This window comes from Chiloscyllium plagiosum, unplaced genomic scaffold (assembly GCF_037043375.1).
Source record: "Chiloscyllium plagiosum isolate Xiang-an unplaced genomic scaffold, Cpla_swu_hap1 HiC_scaffold_27, whole genome shotgun sequence".
Classification (NCBI taxonomy): domain Eukaryota; kingdom Metazoa; phylum Chordata; class Chondrichthyes; order Orectolobiformes; family Hemiscylliidae; genus Chiloscyllium; species Chiloscyllium plagiosum.
This window is the reverse complement of record NW_028270165.1, coordinates 38,774,074-38,796,603: the sequence shown is the minus strand read 5'-3', so window position 1 is coordinate 38,796,603 and position 22,530 is coordinate 38,774,074. Positions and strand designations below refer to the sequence as shown.

General features: G+C 47.0%; 1 non-coding gene across 1 annotated transcript; it reads left to right on the top strand.

Moving 5' to 3' along the window:
- The first annotated feature begins 6,857 nt into the window (after positions 1–6,857).
- Positions 6,858–6,929, top strand: trnam-cau (transfer RNA methionine (anticodon CAU)). The gene has a single exon. It is a non-coding gene; the product is annotated as a tRNA-Met (tRNA).
- Positions 6,930–22,530: the final 15,601 nt, after the last annotated feature.

Genomic DNA, 22,530 nt, shown 5'->3' with positions numbered 1-22,530 from the left:
GAATGAAACGAATAGAGACACACGTTTACTTAAGTGTAGAACCAGCAGAGCGAAGGTGGGCCGCATGGCCTCCGTCTGCGCTGTGACACATGTTGTGATTCAGTGTGAAATCACAGTTCGACCAACAGAATGTGGGAATTTAGAAATAAGTTTATATTTACACAGCCTCCATACGTCTGCGAAACAGCATATTACACGACAGCAGTGGAGGTCTTTGACATCAGGCTCGAAGGTGCCTGCCGTGTGCCAGACGAAAACCTGAAGTGTTCTGTGGAAGGCGCGCCGCGTGCGGCAGCAGAGTGGCGCAGCGGGAGCGTGCTGGGCCCATAACCCAGAGGTCGATGGATCGAAACCATCCTCTGCTGTTGTTCAATGTCGCCTCGTGCTGCTCTCTTCTACAAACCGCCTTTGCATCTACTTAATGGCATTTAGCATATCGATGCACTCGCCAAATCCACTCAATTCAAGTGGCATGATTTTAGAGGTCTCAATGGTTTTCTGTCCTTCGTCTGTTTCCTCTGAACTGAATCGCAAACCCAGTTCTCTGCGATGCCAATCAGCTGGTAAAGTTGAAACACATGCCTTGCGGTTTCGTCCATTCCTTGCACTAATTCGCCACCCTGGTCCAGACGAGAATGACAAGCATGTCAGAAACCGCATCACGACTCAGACATAGTCCCCTACTATTAGGACGGATACCACCGATTGTGAATAAACTCAGAGAGAGAGACAAGTGACAGACAGTCGCCGTGGACTCGATGGGCTGAACGGCTTCTGTCTGCGCGAGAATGATGCTACGTGTTTATGCCGTCCCACTGCCTGTCTCTGGGACAGAGAGGCTGAGGGAGCAAAACTGCTTCATTTTTAACCGTCCCTTCCGTGTTGGATGCCTGCAGTCCCTCAGCTCAGGGCCGTGGGGATGACTCTCAGTGAGTGAAGGTTTCACTCGGATTCTCTTCATCTGGGACACTTGGGGCTCAGATGTTAACTGCTGCGCGATCGCAGCAAAGAAAGCGATGCCCACTTTGCAATAGACTTTCCGTAAGATTGCTGGGTGAAGACGATTTCTGAACACCAAGAAGGCTGCACAACAATGTGAATTTACCTGGGCGAAGAGTTCTCGGTGTCCATTTCTTTCTGTCCTGCCAGCACAGCATCTTTCTATCTCTCCGATAACAGACCCTTGGACAAAGTTCACAATCAAAGTTGTTCATGTTCCCCGCATTAATGTAACTGACACCTCTCACCCCAAGGGTTTCAGAGAGAGACAGAGAGAGAGAGCAGAAGATCGAATGGACTCTACCCGCCCCCACCCTACACCCCGTCCCACCCCCCAGAACAACGTCCAAGTAGAAATAAAATGGTGTAATTATCCACCAGTGGAGGTAGTCCAGTTCCTGGGGATGAGACAAATATCAGCGCCCCGGGGACAGAATGACAAGCAGATGTTCTGGAAACGCTTTGCTGCTTGCAATTCTTGCAGCAACGTGGTATGTACTTCATACTGAGCAAGTTTCAGCTGGCTCAGTGTCTCCGATGTACATTGCTGTGTTTGCCGCCAGCTCAGAGAGAGAACAATAGGAAGGACGTGGGAGTGAATAACGATCCGCGTGAGAGGGCGAATAACTGTTAATGGAGACTGTTAGCGGCTAACAATACGTAGTGTGTCATAGCAGACGAGGTGATAACAAGGAGTCGTTTGTGTGGTAGGGGTCAAGGACATGGGGGAGTTCAGGCCCTAAAGTTATGGAACTCGATATTGAAGACCGGAGGGCTGTAAGGTCTCCAAGTGGAAAATGAGGTGTTGTTCTTTCATCTGGAGCGAGAACACTGCTGCAAGCCTGAGACAGAGATGTTGGCCAGGGAACAGGGTGATGTGTTAAAGTGGCAGGCAACCGCAATGCCTTTTTCCTGCGGGCAGAACCGGGATGTTCTGCGAAGCAGTCACCCAGTTTATGCTTCATGCTACATTGGGGAAACGACACTGTGAGCAGCGAATGCAGCGGACTAGGTTGTGGCAAAAGTGCTGCTTCACCTGGCAGGTATGTTTGAGCCCTTGGATATTCAGGAGGGAGCAGGTAAATGGGCAGGTGTTACACATTCGGCGGTTGCAGGGGAAAGTGCCTTGGCACTATGGGAGGTGGGTGTGGGGTGTTGCGAGTGAAGGAAGAGTGGAACCGAGGTGGAACCCCTGGCACAACGGGTGCGTGTTGGGACCATAACCCAGCAGAGAACGCATTCTCTCCTATTCATTCAATGTCGTCTTTAGCAGCTTTCCGGTATAACAGCGCTCTGTTCTGCACCTCGCCTTCTCATCTGCTTCCGAAAACAGCTTGGACATAAATATTTCCCAGTGATATACTGGCCCAATGTGCACAGTCGCGTTGATACACTCGTGGAGGTTTGCGTGGTCTTCTCCTGTTCTCTGTATCCTATGTTGAGGAGGGCAATGCTTTGTCACTGGCCACTCGGGTGTCAGAGAAAAGTTTCGAAGCAAAATGGTTGAATTATCTGCCAGTGGAGAGAGCCCGGTTCCTGGGGACGGGGCAAACAGCAGCAGGGAGACTGAATGAGAAGCAGCTGTTCGGGAAACTCTTTGCCGCTTGCAATTCTCAGAGCAATCTCAAATGTATTTTATACTGAGCAAGTCTCAGGTCACGCAAGCGGCGTGCGTCGTCAGTAACGCTCTGGCCCTCTGGCTCGTTGGTCTAGGCGTATGATTCTCGCTTAGGGTCCTTTCTAGTGCCGAGTTGCGAGAGGTCCCGGGTTCAAATCCCGGACGAGCCCGCGTTTTTTAACTTGACTTGTGCAAAACTGCCTGATTAATTTTCTCAAAAAACGCCTTCGTGAAACGAGGTTGGGCTGTCTGGAGTACGAATGAGGCAGAAGACAGGGAAGTGAAATGGTTGGAGATAGTGTTCAACAGGTTGACGTGAGTGGTGCGGTGTTTGAGGAATGTCAGCAATCAAGGTAGATTGGAAAATTGGGACAGCTCTCCTCGGAGAAGCGAACTTTTCCAAGTCATGAGGGATCTAGAAACAGGAAATAATGTTGTGAAAATGCTCCCACACCTGAAAGGATCCACAACGATTCGGCAGAATTTTAAAGTCACGAGGTAAAGAAGGAAAAGTGACATGAGGAAGAACGTTTTCGTTACAGGGAGTGGTTAGGGTCAGTAAGTACATGTCTGACACTGACAAAGAGGAAGATTCAATGGACACAAAAGGGAATTCGGTGGTCACATTCAGATGTGCAGATTGACACTGAGAAGGCGAGAGAATGAAACGAATAGAGACACACGTTTACTTAAGTGTAGAACCAGCAGAGCGAAGGTGGGCCGCATGGCCTCCGTCTGCGCTGTGACACATGTTGTGATTCAGTGTGAAATCACAGTTCGACCAACAGAATGTGGGAATTTAGAAATAAGTTTATATTTACACAGCCTCCATACGTCTGCGAAACAGCATATTACACGACAGCAGTGGAGGTCTTTGACATCAGGCTCGAAGGTGCCTGCCGTGTGCCAGACGAAAACCTGAAGTGTTCTGTGGAAGGCGCGCTGCGTGCGGCAGCAGAGTGGCGCAGCGGGAGCGTGCTGGGCCCATAAGCCAGAGGTCGATGGATCGAAACCATCCTCTGCTGTTGTTCAATGTCACCTCGTGCTGCTCTCTTCTACAAACCGCCTTTGCATCTACTTAATGGCATTTAGCATATCGATGCACTCGCCAAATCCACTCAATTCAAGTGGCATGATTTTAGAGGTCTCAATGGTTTTCTGTCCTTCGTCTGTTTCCTCTGAACTGAATCGCAAACCCAGTTCTCTGCGATGCCAATCAGCTGGTAAAGTTGAAACACATGCCTTGCGGTTTCGTCCATTCCTTGCACTAATTCGCCACCCTGGTCCAGACGAGAATGACAAGCATGTCAGAAACCGCATCACGACTCAGACATAGTCCCCTACTATTGGGACGGATACCACCGATTGTGATTAACCTCAGAGAGAGAGAGAGACAAGTGACAGACAGTCGCCGTGGACTCGATGGGCTGAACGGCTTCTGTCTGCGCGAGAATGATGCTACGTGTTTATGCCGTCCCACTGCCTGTCTCTGGGACAGAGAGGCTGAGGGAGCAAAACTGCTTCATTTTTAACCGTCCCTTCCGTGTTGGATGCCTGCAGTCCCTCAGCTCAGGGCCGTGGGGATGACTCTCAGTGAGTGAAGGTTTCACTCGGATTCTCTTCATCTGGGACACTTGGGGCTCAGATGTTAACTGCTGCGCGATCGCAGCAAAGAAAGCGATGCCCACTTTGCAATAGACTTTCCGTAAGATTGCTGGGTGAAGACGATTTCTGAACACCAAGAAGGCTGCACAACAATGTGAATTTACCTGGGCGAAGAGTTCTCGGTGTCCATTTCTTTCTGTCCTGCCAGCACAGCATCTTTCTATCTCTCCGATAACAGACCCTTGGACAAAGTTCACAATCAAAGTTGTTCATGTTCCCCGCATTAATGTAACTGACACCTCTCACCCCAAGGGTTTCAGAGAGAGACAGAGAGAGAGAGCAGAAGATCGAATGGACTCTACCCGCCCCCACCCTACACCCCGTCCCACCCCCCAGAACAACGTCCAAGTAGAAATAAAATGGTGTAATTATCCACCAGTGGAGGTAGTCCAGTTCCTGGGGATGAGACAAATATCAGCGCCCCGGGGACAGAATGACAAGCAGATGTTCTGGAAACGCTTTGCTGCTTGCAATTCTTGCAGCAACGTGGTATGTACTTCATACTGAGCAAGTTTCAGCTGGCTCAGAGTCTCCGATGTACATTGCTGTGTTTGCCGCCAGCTCAGAGAGAGAACAATAGGAAGGACGTGGGAGTGAATAACGATCCGCGTGAGAGGGCGAATAACTGTTAATGGAGACTGTTAGCGGCTAACAATACGTAGTGTGTCATAGCAGACGAGGTGATAACAAGGAGTCGTTTGTGTGGTAGGGGTCAAGGACATGGGGGAGTTCAGGCCCTAAAGTTATGGAACTCGATATTGAAGACCGGAGGGCTGTAAGGTCTCCAAGTGGAAAATGAGGTGTTGTTCTTTCATCTGGAGCGAGAACACTGCTGCAAGCCTGAGACAGAGATGTTGGCCAGGGAACAGGGTGATGTGTTAAAGTGGCAGGCAACCGCAAGGCCAGGGCCTTTTTCCTGCGGGCAGAACCGGGATGTTCTGCGAAGCAGTCACCCAGTTTATGCTTCATGCTACATTGGGGAAACGACACTGTGAGCAGCGAATGCAGCGGACTAGGTTGTGGCAAAAGTGCTGCTTCACCTGGCAGGTATGTTTGAGCCCTTGGATATTCAGGAGGGAGCAGGTAAATGGGCAGGTGTTACACATTCGGCGGTTGCAGGGGAAAGTGCCTTGGCACTATGGGAGGTGGGTGTGGGGTGTTGCGAGTGAAGGAAGAGTGGAACCGAGGTGGAACCCCTGGCACAACGGGTGCGTGTTGGGACCATAACCCAGCTGAGAACGCATTCTCTCCTATTCATTCAATGTCGTCTTTAGCAGCTTTCCGGTATAACAGCGCTCTGTTCTGCACCTCGCCTTCTCATCTGCTTCCGAAAACAGCTTGGACATAAATATTTCCCAGTGATATACTGGCCCAATGTGCACAGTCGCGTTGATACACTCGTGGAGGTTTGCGTGGTCTTCTCCTGTTCTCTGTATCCTATGTTGAGGAGGGCAATGCTTTGTCACTGGCCACTCGGGTGTCAGAGAAAAGTTTCGAAGCAAAATGGTTGAATTATCTGCCAGTGGAGAGAGCCCGGTTCCTGGGGACGGGGCAAACAGCAGCAGGGAGACTGAATGAGAAGCAGCTGTTCGGGAAACTCTTTGCCGCTTGCAATTCTCAGAGCAATCTCAAATGTATTTTATACTGAGCAAGTCTCAGGTCACGCAAGCGGCGTGGGTCGTCAGTAGCGCTCTGGCCCTCTGGCTCGTTGGTCTAGGCGTATGATTCTCCCTTAGGGTCCTTTCTAGTGCCGAGTTGCGAGAGGTCCCGGGTTCAAATCCCGGACGAGCCCGCGTTTTTTAACTTGACTTGTGCAAAACTGCCTGATTAATTTTCTCAAAAAACGCCTTCGTGAAACGAGGTTGGGCTGTCTGGAGTACGAATGAGGCAGAAGACAGGGAAGTGAAATGGTTGGAGATAGTGTTCAACAGGTTGACGTGAGTGGTGCGGTGTTTGAGGAATGTCAGCAATCAAGGTAGATTGGAAAATTGGGACAGCTCTCCTCGGAGAAGCGAACTTTTCCAAGTCATGAGGGATCTAGAAACAGGAAATAATGTTGTGAAAATGCTCCCACACCTGAAAGGATCCACAACGATTCGGCAGAATTTTAAAGTCACGAGGTAAAGAAGGAAAAGTGACATGAGGAAGAACGTTTTCGTTACAGGGAGTGGTTAGGGTCAGTAAGTACATGTCTGACACTGACAAAGAGGAAGATTCAATGGACACAAAAGGGAATTCGGTGGTCACATTCAGATGTGCAGATTGACACTGAGAAGGCGAGAGAATGAAACGAATAGAGACACACGTTTACTTAAGTGTAGAACCAGCAGAGCGAAGGTGGGCCGCATGGCCTCCGTCTGCGCTGTGACACATGTTGTGATTCAGTGTGAAATCACAGTTCGACCAACAGAATGTGGGAATTTAGAAATAAGTTTATATTTACACAGCCTCCATACGTCTGCGAAACAGCATATTACACGACAGCAGTGGAGGTCTTTGACATCAGGCTCGAAGGTGCCTGCCGTGTGCCAGACGAAAACCTGAAGTGTTCTGTGGAAGGCGCGCCGCGTGCGGCAGCAGAGTGGCGCAGCGGGAGCGTGCTGGGCTCATAACCCAGAGGTCGATGGATCGAAACCATCCTCTGCTATTGTTCAATGTCGCCTCGTGCTGCTCTCTTCTACAAGCCACCTTTGCATCTACTTAATGGCATTTAGCATATCGATGCACTCGCCAAATCCACTCAATTCAAGTGGCATGATTTTAGAGGTCTCAATGGTTTTCTGTCCTTCGTCTGTTTCCTCTGAACTGAATCGCAAACCCAGTTCTCTGCGATGCCAATCAGCTGGTAAAGTTGAAACACATGCCTTGCGGTTTCGTCCATTCCTTGCACTAATTCGCCACCCTGGTCCAGACGAGAATGACAAGCATGAGACAGAGATGTTGGCCAGGGAACAGGGTGATGTGTTAAAGTGTCAGGCAACCGCAAGGTCAGGGCCTTTTTAGTGAAACTGACACCTCTCAACGAAATGATTCAGAGAGAGGGAGACAGCAGAAGAGCAGGTGATTGGAGACAGCGCTGAACAGGTTGTCGTGAATTGTGCCGTGTATGAGGAATGTCAATAATGAAGGCAGATTGGAAAGTTGGGACAGCTCTCCTTGGAGACAGAAGTTTGAAATCTGGCCCAGTTGACATTTTCCAAGACATGAGGGGTTTAGACAGAGAAAATAATATAGTGAAAATGGTACCACGCCTGAAAGGATCGCGAACAATTAGGCAGGGTCTTGAGGAGAGGAAGTAAAAATAACATTATGAAGAACGTTTTCGTGCAGAGAGTGGTTAGGGTCAGATTTACACAGTTGCGCTGGCACCCTTGTGGAGCTCTGAGTTGCCTCGTCCTCTTCTGTCGGTGTGTTCTGATCTCAAGTGTGAAACCTCTTCCCTCAGATGGTAATGAACTGGTGAAGTTGAAACACATGACTTGCTTTTCTTTGTCCATTTCCTGCGGTAAAGAATCAGACGCCCGTGTAACAAAAGACTTTCTGCAGGATTGCTGTGTCAAGGCAAATTCTGAACACCAAACAGGCTGCACAAGAAGGCACTCATATCAATTTACCTGAGGGAAGAGTCTCCGGTGTCCGTTTCTGTCTGTCCCGATAGCACACCACCTTGCCATTTCTCCGATAACAGACCTTTGGAACAAGTTCAAAGTTGCCATTTGATGCATTCGTGTCAATGACGTCTCCGACCCCAAGTGATAGTGAGAGAGAGCAGAAGAGTGAATGGGCTCTGCCTTCCACCAGCACAGCTTGCAAGTAGAAACAAAATGGTTCAATTATCCGCTAGTGGAGAGAGCCCGGTCCCTGGGGACGGGACAAACAGCAGTGTTCTGGGAGCAGGAGACAGACTGAGAAGCAGATGTTCTTGAAACTCGTTGCGGCTTGAAATTCTGGGAGCAATGTACAATGTATTTCGTACTGAGCAAGTCTCAGCTGCTTCTGGAGCTGGCTGCGCCCACGGAATGTGGCTCGTTGGTCTCAGGGTAGGAACAGGTTGACGTGGATGGTGCCGTGCCTGAGGAGTGTCAGTTCTGAAGGTAGATTGGAAAGTTGGGACAGTTCTCCTTGGACCTGTAGTTGCTGTGGAGGAGGATCATAAGACACAGAATATAGAATAAAAGATTATAGTGTCATGCAACATAAATGATATATTGAAGAAACCTAGATTGCTGTTGAGTCTTTCATCTTTTAAAACGGGTTGTAGATTTCGGTTCATTAATCTGTAAATCCCAGAACTTTTTAAAAATCACATTCTCCAGGTAACTTAAGGTTCTATAAAAGGAGGTGACACCTCAGGTCAGACAATGCATGAAAGCTGTGAGGGTAGGGTCTATCTGTATCCTAATCTTGAGTGAGACTGGTTCTATTTCCAAGTATATAATTCTGCAAACGCAGATTCACCCCAAAGACTTCTATATGTGAGTGCATGCATGAGAGAGAGCGTGTGTGTGCGTGTGCATGCTGGGTACAGTGTGTGTGTGTGTGTGTGATGGAGTATTAGTATGTGAGATGGTGTATGCGTCGGGTTGAGTGTGGGGATGTATTACTGTGTGTCTGAGAGAGAGCATGTCCATCAGAGAGGGTCTGCACGAGCGTGTGAGTATGTAAGAGAGTGTGCTTGTGTGTGTGAGAGTGTATTGTGTAGCTGGGTCTCCTGTAGTGTGATGTGAACCCAGGGTCTCGGCTGAGGCCATTATCATGTGTTCTAAACTTGGCTATCAGCCTCTGCTCGGCCACTAGATCAAAGAGGGCTGAGGCACGAGAAAGGACGGGCGGGGGCACTGGTGGTGGTGAAGAAGGGAGAGAAATGGAGAGGGGACAGAGGTTGTGGAGTAGAGAATGACTGGGGTTCAGAGGGTTGGGGAGAGAATCGGGGTGCAGTGTGAAGAAGGGAGAAAGGGCGGGGCAGTGGGTGGGGAGAAAATGGACAAGGGGCAGAATGGGAAGCGAAAGACAGCACAAATCCCACCTTCCCCAGGACTGGTGTCAGTGTCCCACGAACTGGAACCCACTCGTCCCACAGCAGATTTGGGGCAACCATTTCTCAATATACGCATGGCTGAGGCATATCATCCCTGCAGGTCATTCACACCAACCTTCCCAACAGCATCCCACCCAGACCCACTCGATTACGCTACAGCCCTGCAGATCCCCATGGCTATTTTCTGATGAAGGGTTTTGCCCAAAACGTCGATTCTCCTGCTCCTCAGATGCTGCCTGACCTGCTGTGCTTTTCCAGCACACACTCTCGACCCTAATTTCCAGCATCTGCAGTCCTCACTTTCGCCCTGTAAGGGGTGAATGTTATATTCCGAGTCTTTTAAATCTTTTAAAATCTTTTCCCCTCACCCTAAACCTATACCCTGTGGTTTTGCAATACCTCTACCCTGGGGAAACGACAGAAACGTTGAGCAGACAGTCAAAATGCAAAAGGAATAACATGTCGAGGCACAGGGGAAAAAGATTTCGACAAAATTTGCTTTGGTATTTTTCTCTCGTATTCGCATTTGGACACTTAAAATTTGTCATGATGTGGAGGTGCCCGTGTTGGACTGGGGTGTACGAAGTTAAAAATCACACAATACCAGGTTACAGTCCAATCGGCTTGTTTGGAAGCACTAGCTTTAGGAGCGTGGCTCCTCCATCAGGCGGTTGTGGAGTATACGATCATAAATTCTGTGTCTTACGATCTTATACTCCACAACCACCTGATGGAGGAGCAGCGCTCTGAAAGCTAGTGCTTCCAAATAAGTCTGTTGGACTATAACCAGGTGTTTTGTGATTTTTAACTTTAAAATTTGTAACAAATTCCTGCACACTGAGCATGCTCCGCGGTGTCAGCAAGCACTGCGCACGACCGCCAGTATCAGCAAAGCACTGTGCATATTCCTTGGTGCCCGCAGAAACTGCGCGTCAGCTCCTTTCCATGGACCAATGGAGAACCTTGGAGGACCGGAAGGAGACTGGTCCTCCTGCCAATCAGAGCCGGCCATTGTCGAAATGTGGAGGTTGGACCGTGAGCTCTGAAGCTGCTGCTGCTCCTTTCTGTGAAAACTTCACCCCAGACTTTAACTTCCTTCCTCTGTCTAACTTTTGTGAGTACAACAGTCTGTTTCTCACCACTTTTTCCATTTTTTGTTTCAAACTGGGGTTCAATTGTTAACTTGCAGCAACTGAAAGGAAAGAGTGAATCGGGGGGCGGCGGGGGAATAAATTCTGGAAAAGTTGATCCAGGTCTGTGTCTCAGTTTGCAAACACATGGCAAATGCAGTGACACAATTTATAGCCTTTGATGTTTTTAAAAAACGCAGAGAGGAGGCGCATTGTTTAAATGGTGATATGTTGAGATGTGATGAAAGTGAGATGATGGAGATCAGAGTTGAATATTGTGGCGCTGAAAAAGCACAGCAGGTTAGGCAGCAACTGAGGAGGAGGAGAGTCAATGTTTTGGGCACGAGCCCTTCATCAGGAGTGATGTGTGGATGGACAAAGGGGCCTCAGCGTCCTTCTACACCAGTCACTGCCAGTTGTCAGAGAGGAGCAGCAAGCAATCAGCAAGGCAAGTGGTATATTAGCAAGAGAAGCTTCGAAATCCTCATTTCCCCTTCCCCCACCTCATCCTAGTTTCTCACCTCCAGCAACACTGTCCCCTTGACTTGTCCGGACTTGTCCGACCTGCCTAGCTCCTTTTCCACCTATCCACTCCACCCTCTCCTCCCTGACCTATCACCTTCATCTCCTCCCCCACTGACCTATTGTACTCTATGCTACTCTATCCCCACCCCCACCCTCCTCTAGCTTATCTCTCCACGCTTCAGGCTCTCTGCCTTTATTCCTGATGAAGGGCTTTTGCCCGAAATGTCGATTTCGAAGCTCCTCGGATGCTGCCTGAATTGCTGTGCTCTTCCAGCACCACTGATCCAGAATCTGGTTTCCAGCATCTGCAGTCATTGTTTTTACCTTATTAGCAAGAGAAGTTGAGTTCAGAAGTGGGGATGTCTTCCTGCAGTTAGGTCAATCACTGAATGTATTCAAGGCTGAGTTCATTTGACTTTGAAGAACAAAGAAGTGGGGGAAGGTAAGAAAATGGTTTTAAGACCAGTATAGAACAGTTACAGTCATACAGCACAGAAACAGATCGTTAAGTCCAACTAGTCCATGCTGACTGTGTTCTGAAACTAAACTAGTCCCACCTGCCAGTGTTTGGCCCAGACTCTCTGAACCTTTCCTATTACAATTGCAACATTTAAGAGGCATTTGGATGGAAATATGAATAGGAAGGTTTTGGAGGGATATGCTGGCAGGTGGGACGAGATTGGTTTGGGATATCTGGTCAGCATGGACGGGTTGGACCGAAGGGTCTGTTTCCATGCTGTACATCTCTATGTACTTATCCAAATATCTTTTAAACACTGTAACTGTACCTGCATCCATCACCTCCTCTGGACATTAATACCACATGAGAACTATTCTCTGTCTTAAAATAAAAAGGTGCCCCTCATGTCTTTTTAAATATTTCTCCTCTCATCTTCAAAGTTTGCTCCCTCACCTTGAAACACCCATCCCAGGGAAAGAATACCTGCTGTTCACCTCATCGATACCCCTGAAGATTTTATAATCCTCTCTAAGGTCATCACTCAACCTCCGATGCTGCAGTGAAAAAAATCCCACCCAGTCCACCTAGATGCCGGTATATTTATATCCAGTTATGAACTGTTCAATGCTGGTGCCGACTGAAAGATCAAATGACCTATTCCTGCTCCAAATTCTCTCACCCTGTGTCCAGGACAGCAAGAGACCATATGACAAAGGTGCAGAAATTAGGCCATTCAGCCCATCAGATCTACTCCACCATTCAATCACAACTGATACGTTTCTCAATCCCATTTTGAAATTTTGATTTTGGAAAGGCAGATCAGGGAAGGATCTGCAAAGTTAATGGGGAGTGTTGTTGACCAAAGATACCTTGGAGTGCCGGTTCATAGTTTCTTGAAAGTGGAGTCACAGGTAGACAGGATAGCGAAGGGGGTGTTTGGTATGCTTGCCTTTATAGGTCAGTGTCTTTCAATACAGATTTTGGGAGGTCATGTTGCCCCTGTACTGGACATTGATTCCGCCACTTTTGGAATACTGCGTTCAGTTCTGGTTACCCTGCTACAGGAAAAGTGTTGTGAACCTTTGACAGGGTTTGGCAAAGATTTACAAGGTTGGAGGTTTGAGCTATAGGGAGAGGCTGAATAGGCCGGGGCTGTTTTCCCTGGAGCATTGAAGGCTGAGGGGTGACTTTATAGAGGTTCATATGGAACATGGATAGGGTGAATAGCCAAAAACATTTCCACATAGTAGGGAAGTCCAAATCTAGAGGGCATAGATTTGAGGTGAGAGGGGAAAGATTTAAATGGAACCATATGGACAACATTCTCACACAGAGAGTGATGCAAGCATGGAATGAGCTGCCAGAGGACGTGGTGGAGGCTGGTATAATTACAGCATTTTAAATGGCATCTGGTAACAGGGTGAATTGAGACGGATATAGGCTAAGTGCTGACAAATGTGACAATGTTAATTTGGGATATCTGGTCAGCACAGACAATTTGGACTGAAGGAAAGCAGAAGTATTGTTGTGAATACTGGACTTTTAGAGCAGCTTCCAAAGATATTTTATCCTTATGCTGGGAGTAGAGCTACAATGAAATCTTTCATTTGCGAGATGGCAACTGAGTAAGTGAGGATATCCAGGATTTTGATGGAATGTGGGAATTTGTTGCAATGTGGGGTTGAAGTGTTTTAAGTAAAGTGTCCTGAGTGGGAAGCCTAGTGAAGGGTTTCGGTGGGTTTTTGTTTTAAACTGCTCATTTCTTTCAGCCCCCAACAATGTACTTCCAATGCTGTGCATCAGAAGGAGCGGTGAATCAGTAACTGGTATCATCAGAAGCCTTACGGTTTTCAGGACTGCAGGTATTGCATTGTTGCATCAGCATTGTAAAGGTTATCGGCAGCAGTGGGAGGTGTGGGCTGTATTCACTGGAAGCGATGAAGCAGTTAGATAACACACATATGAGAGGGCAGGGTGGGACTTGTCTTTCAATTTGCAGAAGTTGGGAGGTTCTGGGAGTTGTGGTTCTGGGCAAACACAACTGCAGTAAATCATAGAAGCCCTACAGTGTGGAAGGAGGCCATTCAATCCATCAAGTACACACTGACCCATCGAACAGCTTGCCACCCAGACTCACCCTATCTCGTCGTTTCTGCTGGTGGGTTAGACTAGGTAACAAGATTAGGGGTAGTTTAAGGCAGAGGAGGAGGGACTACATTTCCTGGAGAGTGGTGAATCTATGGAATTCTTTGCCCAAGGAAGCAATAGAAGCAGGCATATTCAAGACACAGTTCGATGGGATTTTGGATGGTAGGTGAATTTAAGGTAGTCAGGATAATGTTGGTAAGTGGAGCTGAGATGATGGATAGATCAGCCATGATCTTAAAGAATGGTGGAGTAGACTCGATGGGCCAAATGGCCTCTTTCTGCACTGCAGGGATTTTATGATTGCTTCATATGGTGTATATCTGATATTCGCTGTTGTACAAGCTGCATGGCTATGATTTTTCACCTTCTAATATAGTAATGGAATTACATCCTGTATTTCTTGTATTCATTTGTATTTTAACAGGTCAGCAGGAAGTCTTTCAGCAACTTTACTGGCTTTCTTTCCTGAAGCAGCCTTGACATTTCATTTTCATATCCTTCATTCAGCTCCATTTCCAGCACCTTTGTAGGAAGGCTGTTCCAGGTCATTGTCACCTAAATGAAGTTTTCCTCTTTATATATTTAATGCTATCTGGCTGAATGAGGGTTTTCAGGTTTCTGTGTCATGGATAATATATGATCAGCAGGTATCTGGCAATCTAAGGAATTGTCACCGATGTTATGTTCATTTGACTGTACTGAACGTGACTTATTTCATGGTTTTATTTGCAGGAAGACATGGGGAAAGAAATCTGAAACCAAAAGATACATCAGCTTCCGACAGAGTCACTTGATTCATTGGGACTTGAATATCAGCAGCCATTCCAGTCGAGAAGAAATGTTTGCTTTTGTCTGCTTGGGCACTGGTGTGGCAGGAAGAATACTGATACGCCCGAATGAGAGAGATTCAGTGTGGTGACCGTGAAAAGTACAGGACTTCACACCATTTACTCAGCTTGGAGGATCAAAGAGAGCGTTCACTTGATCTCTGTGCGGGAAGGGCTTCACCTGCTCCTCCCACCTGCAGAGACATCAGTGAGTTCACCTCCCATCGCAGGGGGATTGAAGGAGCTTCGGCCGAGTGCCATTATCGACTGCATTAATAACCCAGTTCTGGGGACTCCCGGGTTTGAATCTCACCATAGCAGATGGCGGATTTGGAGTTCAGTCAGAAATCTGGAGTTCAGAATCTCATTATGAAACCATTTTCGGGAAACAAACACCCCAATCTGATTCACTCATGCTTTCGGAGAGGAACCTGCCGATGTGGGAAAGGATTCACTCAGTCGTCCCAGCTGCATCCTTTCCCTGGTCTGGCCTATATGTGACTCTAGACCACAACAGTGTGGTTGACTCTTGACAGACCATCTGCAAATGCGCGGGGGGAATCTTACTTGCATGCAGGCTATGGGTTGCAATTGCTGAGTGAAGCAATACTTCTTCCAGGCTAAGGCTGCACCAAGGATCGAATTACAAAGGGACAACTCAGCTGACCAATAGTGAAGAAAGTGGGATGCAGGGGAGTGTGTGTATGTGTGTGTATAAAAAAACGCTACGTTTTGTGCACCTTTTTGCTGGGACGATCTGAAGCTGCAACAAAGATGGGTCCCAACAAAAGTTACCTGAACTTACCGTCGGACTCAGACATTGAAGGCTATGAGATCCAACTGGTTTTTCTTTTAAAGCTGCTAATTTCTTTCAATCTCCGGCGCGAGGTTTCCAATGTCTTATATCAGAAGGAGCAGTCAATGTGTAGCTCGTATTATTAGAATTGTACATTTTTCAGGACTGATGGTTCATTGTTTCCTCAGCATTGTAAAGTTTACTGGCAGCAGTGGGAGGGGTGGGCTGTTTTCACTGGAAACATAGTTAAAAATCCAGTTATAGTCCAACAGGTTTATTTGGAAGTACTAGCTTTCGGAGTGTTGCTCCTTCGTCAGGTAGCTGTACAGCAGGATCATAAGACACAGAATTTGTAGCAAAATGATATATTGAACAAATCTCGACTGCTTTTAAGTGTTTCATCTTTAGAATGGGTTGCAGGTTTCAGTTCATTAGTATGTAAATCCCAAAACTTCTTTTAAGTCACAGTCTCGAGATAACTTCAGGTTTTACAAAGAGGTGTCATCTCAGCTCAGACAATGCATGAAAGATGTGAGATTCGAGTCTGTCTTGCGTCAAAGTAGGAATTTATAAAATATTACATGGATTGACTGTCTGCAGATTGTGCACTTTTTGAGCAAAATAGAATGTATCTACAAACATAATTCTGCAAATGCAAATTCACCCCATAGTCTCATCTATGTGTGCATGCATGAGAGTGAGTGAGTGTGTGCTGCCCCGTGAGTCTGGTGAGAGAGTGTGTGTTTGCGTGTGTGCATGCTTGGTAAAGTGAGAGTGTGCAGGAGTATAAGTCTTTGAGAGGATGTGTGTGTGGGTGTGCATCTGAGAGAGCGCGAATATCTGAGAGAGTGCCTGTGTGAGTATGTGAGAATGTATGGCTGTGTGTGAGAGACAGAGAGACAGAATGTGTACAGTGTAATGGGGTCACCTGTAATGTAACATGAACCCAAGATCCTGGTGGAGGCCATCCTCATGGGTTCCAAACTTGGCTATCAGTCTCTGCCCGGCCACGAGAAATGATTAAGCAGTTCCACAATAGACACTGGAGAGGGCAGGGTGAGACTTGTCTTTCAATTTGCAAAAGGTGGAAGGCTCTGGATGATGTGATCAAGGGCAACCACAACTTGGAGGACCTTCGACTCAGAGAGGTGGAGTTGGAAGCCAGGTTGCTGACACGCTGGGAGGGCAAGCCGGAAAGTGAATCAGATGTTTTTTATTCCGGGAGATGGTCTTTCCCTCCGTACAGAGCCTTCCGATGGGGTCAGTGGGGTGTGAGCCCGGGTCAGGCAGGTAAAGGGGATCTGAGAGAGGGCTGGGGGGGAGGGGAACTAACTGTGGGGTGGTGGGAGTAAGAACAACGTTAGGGAGGGGGAGGTATGGGACAGAATAGTGACGGGGCTTGCCTCTGTTCTCTGCAGTTGGCAGCAGGAGCACAGATGGTATCGGAATCTGGTGCCAGGATTCAGGAACCGCTGTGCTCTGGGCTGGAGAAGTGGGAAAGGGAGGTGCAATGGGTGTGGTCCAACGATGTCAGCAGGACACAGCCTCTGCTGAGGGCGCATGAGAAGTTAAAAGCTGCAAAGACAAAGCAGAACCTCAAAGCACTGGGTGGGATGGTGGCTCAGTGGTTAACAATGTTGCTTAATAACGCCAGGAGCCTGGGTTTGATTCCATCCTCGGGTGACTGTCTGTGTGAAGTTTGGCATGTTCTCCCCCTTGTGTCTGTGTTGGTTACCTCTGGGTGTTCTGGCTTCCTCCCACAGTCCAAAGATCTGCACTTTAGGGTGGATCAGCTGTGCTAAAGTGTGCAGGTGAGCTTGCATCTTTTAGGATGACCATGTTAGTTTCGGTTCCTTCATTTGTAAATCCCAGAACTCTTTTAAATTTACATTCTCAAGATAGCTTTTAACAATAGGTGTCATCTCAGCTCAGATAATGCATTGAAGGTGAGACATTAAAGCCTGTGTCCCAATGTTAGGTCAGACTGATTCTATTTCTAAAGTGGGAGCTACAGAATCTTACATGGATTTATGCAATTTTTGAGTAATTCGGAATAGAATGGACTTCTGCAAGGAAGTGTACAAACAACTGACCAGGAACACGACAGGCAACTACCAGCTGATCTGACCAAAGAACACAACCGTGAACTGACAGCATTCATCAAGACTTCTGATCCAATCCTTCCAGAAGCTCAGCACCCACGGACGAGTTGAATCCGTGGATGTGTCAGTACTCTACACCAGCATTCCTCACGATGATGGCATCACGGTAAGAGCCTCAGTACTCAATGCCAACAACTGCCAATCTCTGAGCACTGTCCTACAACTCATCCACTTCAACCTTGACCACAACATTTTCACCTTTGTCAACCAGTTCTTCATCCAGACACATGGAACAGCCATGGGGACCAAATATGCACCCCAGTATGCCAACATTTTCACGCAGAGGTTCGAACAAGGCTTCTTTTCTGCACAGGACCTCCAACCAACACTATACATCAGATATATTGATGACATTTCTTCCTGTGGACCCATGGTGAGGAGTCACTGAAACAACGATACTGTGACATTAACAAGTTTCATCCCACTATCACATTCACCACACTCTTTAGTATCTGTCTCATTTTTGAACACATGCAGCTCTATCAAGGATGGATATCTCAGCACTTCTCTGTACCGCAAACCCATGGATAACCTGACAGTGCTATACTTCTCTAGTGAAACATATTAAAACAGCCACCCCCTCTGGATAAGCCTTTCGCATACATCGGATCTGTTCAGGTGAGGAGGAACATGACAGACACATGGAAGTATACAAGCATGCTCTCATAAGAACGGGGTACAATGTTCAACTCATCAACTGCCAGTTCGAATGTGTCACAGCAAGAAACTGTAATGACTTCCTTTGGGAGACAGACATGAGCTGCAACCAAAACTGTATCCTTTGTTGTCCAATACTTCTCAGGAGCCGAAACACTATGCAATGTTCTTCACAGCCTGCAACACATTATTGATGAGGATGAGCACTTCGCCAAGACCTTCCCCACGCCTCCACTTCCCGCCTTCAAACAACTGCCAAACTTTAAACAGATAATTGTTCGCAGCAAACTGCCTGGCCTTCAGCACAACACGATACAACTCTGTCATGGCAGATAATGAAAGACGTATCAGAATGTTGACACGATTACCACCATTACACGTGGGGACACCACCCGCCATGAGTGCAGCAAGTACTCATGTGACTCAGCCAACATTGTTTATCTCATAAGCTGCAGGCAATGATGCCCTGAGTCTTGGTATATTGGTGAGACCGAGCAGAGGCTACAGCAACAGATGAATAGACACTGCACAACAATCACCAGCCAGGAGTGTTCCCTCCCAGTCGGGGAACACTACAGCGGTCCGGGGCATTCAGCCTTGGACCTTCGGGTGACTATCCTTCAAGGTAGACTTCAGGATAGGCAACAAGGGAAAGTGGCTGGGCAGAGGCTGATAGCCAAGTTCGGTACCCATTGAGACGGCCTCAACCGGAACCTTGGGTTCATGTCACACTACACTATACATTCTCTCGCTCTCTCATACACACACACGCGCGCGCGCGCATGCATTCACACACACCCTCTCACAGACTTATACTCCATTATACACTCTCTCTCACACACACACTCACACACCCACACCCTCTCAGACTTATACCCCATTACACTCTCTCACACACACATGATCACTTGGTTTCTCCTGCACACAAACACACACATAAATGTTTGTGGGTTGAATTTGTACTTGCAGAATCGCATTTTATTTTGCTCAAAAACTCATACACGGTAAGATTCTGTAATACAACGATAGAAATAGAATCCGTCTGACCTAACATTGGGACACAGACAGACTTTAAATTAACACCTTCAATGCATTATCTGATTGAGATGACACCTATTGTTAAAAGCTAGCTTGACAACGTAACTTTTGAAAAGTTTTAGGATTTAAATGTGAAGGAATCGAAACTAACATGGTCATTCTAAAAAATGGTAGAGGTAAGCTAAAGTTGTTTAATATTCCATCCTATGACACTGCAATCCTGTTGCTATAAAGTCTGTGTGTTATGATTCTGCTCCACAACCAACGATGAAGGAGCAGCGCTTCGAAAACTAGTGATTCCAAATAAACCTGTCGGGCTATAACCTAGCATTGTGTGATTTTTAACTTTGAAAATCTGCAGTAATACCAGCATCTCCATATTGCGCATGCTACTCGGTGTCAGCAACGCAGTGCGCATGTTCCACGGTGTCAGCAAAGTATTACGCATGCTCACGCAACAAGCGGAAACACTCCATGACCTTGTTTTGATGGACCAATGAGAAGCTCTGGAGGACCGGATGTAGACTGGTCCTCCTGCCAATCACAGCAAACCCATCGTCTGGATGCGGAAGTAGGACCATGTGTTTCTGAGGTGGTTGCTGCTCCTCTCTCTCTCTGAATGAAGATTGAGCTTCACCCCAACTGCAAGTTCCTTCCTCTCTCCAACATCTGTGAGTTCAACACACTCTTTTCTCACCCCCTTTTCCATTCCGGGGTTGAGCTGTTGACTTGCAGTAACTGAAGGGAAACGAAGTGAATCCACGGAGGGGACAGACTCTGGGAAAGTTAGTCCAGGTCTTTTTTTCAATGGCAAATACAGGAGAATTGACAGTTCAGGCTCGAACCTTTCATCAGCAATGATGTGTGGATGAACAAAGGGGCCTCTGCGTCCTTCTAATCCAGTCAATGCAAGTTGTCAGACAGGTGCAGCAAGTAGTGAGCAAGGCAAGTGGTATATTAGCAAGAGGAATTGAGTTCAGAAGTGGGGACGCCGTCCTGCAGTTTGGGCGTAATTGAATATATCCAAGGCTGAGTTCATCTGATTTTTGAACAACAAAGAAGTGATGATTATGGGGGAGGCAAGACCAGTACAGATCACTTACTATGCTGACTATGTTCTCAAACTAAACTGGACTCACCTGCCTGTGTTTAATCTATATCCCTCTGAACCTTTTATATTGGAGTCATAGAGATGTACAGCACAGAAACAGACCCTTCGGTCCAATTTGTCCATGCCTATCAGTATTCCTAATCTAGTCTATTTGCCAGCCTTGGGCCATATCCCTCGAACCCCTTCTATTATAGACCAATCCAAATGCCTCTTAAATTCTGTAATTATACCAGTCTCCACCACTTCCTCTGGCTGGTCATTTCATATATGCACTACTCTGTGTGAAAAGGCTCCCCTTTGAGCTCTTTTATGTCTTTCCCCGTTCGCCCAAAACCTTTAGTTCTGCACTACCCCACCCCAGGGAGAAGACTTTGTCTATTTACCCTATCCATGCCTCTCATGACTTTATAAACCTCTAAGGTCATCCCTCAGCCTCCGACGCTCCAGGGAAACAGCCGCAGCCTATTCAGCCTCTCCCGAGAGCTAATTTTTTCAAATCTGGCAACATGCTGGTAAATCTTTTCTGAACCCTTTCAAGTTTCACATCGTCCTTCTGATGGGCAGGAGACCAGAGTTGCATGCAATATTCCAAGCACGCAATATTCCAAATGTGGTCTCACCAATGTCCTTTTGAGCTGCAACATCACCTACCTCCCAACTCCTTTACTCAGTGCTGTACCCGATAAAGGAAAGCATGCCAAATGCTGCCTTCACTATCCTCTCTACCTGGGACTCGACCTTCAAGGAACTATGAACCTGCACTCCAAGGTCTCTTTATTCAGCAACACTCCCCAGGACCTTATACACTTTATGCTAAGTCCTACTTTGATTTGCTTTTCCAAAATCCAGCACTTCACATTTATTTAAATTAAACTTCATCATTCATATACTAATCCAAATGTATTTTAAATGTTCTAACTGTATCTGCATCCATCCCTTTGTCTGGAAATTCATTCCACACACAAACCACTCTCTGGGGGGAAGAAAATGGCGACCCTCATGTCCTTTTAAAATCTTTCTCCTCTCTCTCTTTCAAAATTTGCTCCGTAATCTTGACCCCCAGCCTAGAGAGAGGATTTTGGCCGTTCACCTCATCTATACCCCTCACGATGTTATAATCCTCCTCTGCTCCAGTGGAAAAATTTCCAGCTTATTAACCTGAATGTAGGTATATTCATGGCCGGTCAGGCAGCATCCGAGGAGCTACCTGGTCTGCTGTGCTTTTCCAGCACCACTCTAATCTAGACTCTGGTTTCCAGCATCTGCAGTCCTTGTTTTAGCCTTTTACGTCGGTATACTCAGATCTACTTATGATCTGTTCAATGTTGGTGCAAGCTCGACAGGCTAAATGCCCTATTCCTGCTCCCAATTTGCACACTCCTAGTCCAGAACAGCAAGAGACCATAAAACACAGGAGCAGACATTCGGCTTCTGAGCCCATCAGGGGTGCTGCACTATTAAGTTCTGGCTGATAAGTTTCTCAATCCCATTCTCCCACTTTCTCCCTGTAACCCTCGATCCCCTTGATACTCAAGAACCTATCTATCTCCATCTTAAATCTACTCAGTGACCTGGCCTCCACAGCCTTCTGTAGCAATGAATTCCACATATTCACCACTCACCGGCTGAAAATGTTTCGCCTTATCTTTGTTCTAAAAGATATTCCTTTTACTCTGATGCTGTGCCGTCGGGTCCTAGACTCTCCTACCAATAGGAACATCTTCCCCATGTGCACTTTGTCAAGGCCATTCAGAATTCTGTCTGTTTCAATTAGATCTCCACCTCCCCCGAGTGTGGGTCTGTTAATCAGCATGAACCACACCCTTCAGGATGAGTTACAGCAGGAATTAGATTCAGCAAAGTCAGAACGGGGGGAGTGTGTGTGGGATGGAGATTTTCAGCTTTTAGGGGATGAGAGAGGAAATAAAGTTCAATATAAATTAGAATTGATCGGATGGGCTGATGGGCCGAGGAATGGCAACATGAATTTAATTTAGATAAATGTGAGGTGTTACATTTTGAAAGTCAAATCAGGGCACGACTTACATAGTTAATGGGGAGTGTTGCTAAACAGTGTCCTTGCAGGTTCATAATTCCTTGAAAGTGGAATTGCAGGGAGACAGGATTGTGAAGAAGGCATTTGGTACGCTTTCCTTTATTGGTCAGAGCATTGAGTACAGGGGTTGGGAGGTCATGTTAGGCCTCTTTTGGAAAACTGTGTGCAATTCCAGTTGCCCTCCTCTAGAAGAACGTTGTGAAACTTAAAATGGTTCAGAAAAGATTTACAAAGATGTCGGCAGAGTTGGAGGGTTTGAGCGATAGGAAGATGCTGAATACGCCAGGGATAATTTCCCTG